We start from the raw sequence: 4437 nt of genomic DNA on the forward strand, positions 1-4437 counted from the left end.
TCCGGGGGGGGGGGGGATGCGACAAAGGGGAGGGCTGAGCAAGGGCCCTGGGCATAGGTTCAGGATGGGCCCCCAGAATCATTGCCCCCCCCCTCAGTGGGGCTGCCAGGGGAGGACAGCTGGGAGAAGGAGGAAGAGGAGGAGAAGAGGAAGAAGAAATCGGATTAATATCCCACAATCTCCTTTACCTTCCCCCCCCCCCGCGCACAACAGACACCCTGTGAGATGGGTGGAGCTGAGAGAGTTCTCCCAGAAGCTGCCCTTTCAAGGACAACTCTTGTGAGAGCTATGGCTGACCCAAGGCCATTCCAGCAGCTGCAAGTGGAGGAGTGGGGAATCAAACCCAGTTCTCCAAGATAACAGTCTGCGCACTTAACCATTACACCAAACAAGAAGGAGGAGAAGAAGAGGCGGCGGAGGAGATTGGATTTATACCTCACCCTTCACTACCCAAAGGAGTCTCAGAGCAGTTTACAATCTCCTTTCCCTTCCTCTCCACCCCAACATACATCCTGTGAGGTAGGTGGGGCTGAGAGAGCTCTGACAGAAACTGCTCTTGAGAGGAACAGCTCTGCGAGAACTTGTGTCTGACACAAGGTCACTCCAGCAGTCACATGTGGAGGAGTGGGGAATCAATCCTGGTTCTCCCAGATAAGAGTCCATGCACTTAACCACTACACCACACTGAGCCTGGATGGGGCAAGTGCAAGCAGCAGTGATGGCAGGAGCCTGCTCTTTCTTCTGCCAGGGGGTGGGTGTCTTGGCAATGGCCCTCCCCTGCTGCTGAGTGGCACTCTGGATAGCCCATCGGCTAAGACCACCCCTGGTGCTGAGAAGAAGCAGTCTGATGAGCCTGCAAGCAATTCAAAGGCAGGGATGGGAAAGAAACAGGAACTGGCTTGCTGAGGGATGGGACCTGTGTGTAGTCCCATCCAGGGCTTTTTTTGTAGCAGGAACTCCTTTGCATATTAGGCTATACCATCTGATGCAGCCAATCCTTCTGGAGCTTGCAGTAGGCCCTGTACTAAGAGCCCTGAAAGCTCTTGGAAAATTAGCTACATTAGGGAGGTGTGGCCGAATATGCAAAGGAGTTCCTGCTACAAAAAAAGCCCTGGATGGGACTACACATAGGCTGAGACTACACACAGACACTTATACACTGCCCCAGCAATAGGACAATGGATTCTGAGATAGCGGTTTGAATTCCTGCTTGCACATCAAAATCGCCAGGTGATCTTGGGATTAGATAGATTCATGGAGGAGAGATCTATCAGTGGTTATTTGCCATGGTGGCTAAAGGGAACCTCCACATTCAGAGACAGTTAGCCCCTGAACCAGGAGGCAACGTCAGGGGAAGATGTCAACCACTATGCCCTGTTGTTGGTCATCCATAGGAACTGGTCAGCCACTGTGTGAGACAGGATCTGTGCTCAGATGGACCACTGGTCTGGTTCAGCAGGGCTCTTCCTATTTCTTGTGTCATACAGATACATATATATGCACACACACACACACATATATACATTAGAACGAAATAGGAGTCAAGTTCACCTTTAAGACCAACTTACTAAGTTGGTCTTAAAGGTGCCCTTGACTCCTATTTTGTTCTACTACTTCAGACCAACACGGCTGACTACTTGGATCTGTCTACATATATACATTGTAACCAGGGCTTTTTTTTGTAGCAGGAGCTCCTTTGCATATTAGGCCACATGCCCCTGATATAGCCAATCCTCCAAGAGCTTACAGGACTCTTCTTACAGGGCCTACTGTAAGCTCTTGGAGGCTATGTCAGGGGTGTGTGGCCTAATAGGCAAAGGAGTTCCTGCTACAAAAAAAAGACCTGCTAAAAAAAGCTATAGCTGTGCTAGCAACAGACAACAAACTTCCTTTTAAAAAAAAAAGAATTGAAAGCAAGAGAGTTGAGCAAGGCAGAAGAGACTATGTGTGTAAAATTATTTCTACCCTGGCCTTCCAATCCACAATTGTGGAGGCGGCTCACAACATCCATAAAAGAAATCACATTGTGGCCAAATTGGTCAGAGAACAACAGAAATGCACAGTGTTACTAACCACTGGTAGTGAATTGTCATGATCTTACTGGCCTACTAAAAAACAAAATTGAGGTAGACATGAGATGAAGGAACATGAGGAAAGAACTTCTGAAGGGTTGGGCCACCACCAAATAGGTCCTGTCCCCAGAAGCCATCCTCCTCATGTTGAAAAGAGGGAAAATTCCGAATCAGACCTCCAATGAATAGCTTTAACTATTAGGCAGGACACAGTTCTGTGCCTCTGGTTTAATTTCTAGTGCAGCAAATATGCAGGATTGCTGTTGTGAATAAGGATAATCCAAGCATTTTATGCCCATTCCAAATATTTGTGCCTTTCCTTTCTTTCTAATGGGGATCTAAAGCAGAGCATCTTATGACATTTTCCTCTCCTCCATTTTATCCTCACAGAAACCCTGTGAGGTAGGTTAGGCTGAGAGTGACTAGCCCAAGGGCACCCAGCAAGCTTCCATGGCAGAGGGGGGATTTGAACCTGGTCTCCCAGACCGTAGTCTAATTCATTTGCTTACTTTCTGGCATAAGTTATTCTGCTTCCATGAATTAAGGGTGCAAATCCTTTAGATAACGGATGTCAAACATACAGCCCATGGGCCGAATCAGGGAGGAAGGGGTGGGGGAGGCAGAGATTGTTTTTCCAAGGGGAGGGACAGTGGCTCAGTGGTAGAGCATCTGCTTGGTAAGCAGAAGGTCCCAGGTTCAATCCCCAGCATCTCAAACTAAAAAGGGTACAGGCAAGTAGGCGTGAAAAACCTCAGCTTGAGACCCTGGAGAGCGGCTGCCAGTTTGAGTAGACAATACTGACTTTGATGGACTGAGGGTCTGATTCAGTATAAAGCAGCTTCATATGTTCATATGTTCCAGGCTCTCTCAATCACACAGCGGAGCTACTGAGCCAAACCTCTCCTCCTTCTATTGGCTGAGGCTCCTCCCCCTCCTGGTCCCCTGGGGAAGGAAGGAAACAGCCAGAGCTTCCTTTGCCCAATTCCCTGGATCCCATGGGAGAAATACAAAGAAAGCACCTTTAAGACCAATGAGTGCTAATGTTTTAATCATGTTTAAGTTTATATCTCTGCTACATAATCTTAAATAGAGACACACATTGCTCAGCCCAAAATGGCTCAGCCAGATGTCACATCTCGCCCTCATAACAAATGAGTTTGACACCCCTGCTTTAGGCCTTCTCTGAAAATGAGACCACGGGGCAAAAAGTGCTAGAAGGCAGTGCAGGAGAGATTTCCAAGCATTTTTCTTCCATTACAAGAGCTAGCAGTCTTCTCTTTTCAATATGGTTGAAATGCTAGTTGGGGGGGAGGTCTTTGCCAGATAGCCAATTGTGTGTTTGAATGTCAGACTTGTGGAGACAGAGGTTAAACACAGCCCTCATACTTATTGCCTACAATCCTATTAAGTTGGGGGGGGGAGGATTTGTTATTTATTAATATAGTACTCCCCCCTCTGCCCTTAAGTTCAGGAGCTCCGGGAAGCATGCTTCCTCCTCCCTTTCTCCATCTTACCCTCACAACAACGCTGTGAGGTTGGTTAAGCTGAGAGTGAGTGACTGGCCCAAGGTCACCCAGCCGCCATCCACGGCACAGTGGGGATTTGAACCTGGGTTTCTCAGTTCCTAGTCCAACACTTTATCCACTATGCCAAACTGGCAGGCATCCACATGCAGAGCTCGGCCTCTCATTTACCATGCGAGGCCTCAAACGTTGGACGAGAACCAAAATCATACCCGTCTAACTCTTTGTGGTTGCATTAGTCATTCTGGAATGAAAAACAACTCTTGAGTATTTCACCCCCTCCATTTGAATGTTCACGTCCACACAACGGCTAGAACAGAAAGACCCTACCAAGGGTCGAAACGTAAGAGGCAGAAGGGACTTCAAAGGTCATCTAGTCCAACTCCCCACACAATGCAGGGAATCCATAGCGACCTCCCCCCACCCCCCTAGTAGCCCCTGCTCCACACCCAGAGGGAGGCAAGCAAATCACCAGGATCCCTGGGCCAAATCTGACCTGGAGGAAAATTCCTTCCTGACCCCAAAGTGGCCGGCCCTAGACAATCTGTCACCCTAGGCAAGGCTAACTTCAGCCCCCCCCCCCGCATGGATAACCCATTCCAGTTTATTACGGTCAATTGACCAGCAATGCTGCCCTAATAACCGATTTTCAAAAAGATGAATTGTGGAGGAAATGAAAAGCACAAAACTTGGAATTGCTCCCTGACTGGGATAGCCTGGGCAAGCCTGATCTTGTCAGATCTCGGAAGCCGAGCGAAGCTCGGGTGGGAGACCTCCTTGGAATAACAGAGTTGGGAGGGCAGGCTCCATTCAGCCCCCTCTCTCAACATCCTCCAGACCCA

The sequence above is a fragment of the Heteronotia binoei genome, chromosome 15 (assembly GCF_032191835.1).
Source record: "Heteronotia binoei isolate CCM8104 ecotype False Entrance Well chromosome 15, APGP_CSIRO_Hbin_v1, whole genome shotgun sequence".
NCBI classification, from domain to species: domain Eukaryota; kingdom Metazoa; phylum Chordata; class Lepidosauria; order Squamata; family Gekkonidae; genus Heteronotia; species Heteronotia binoei.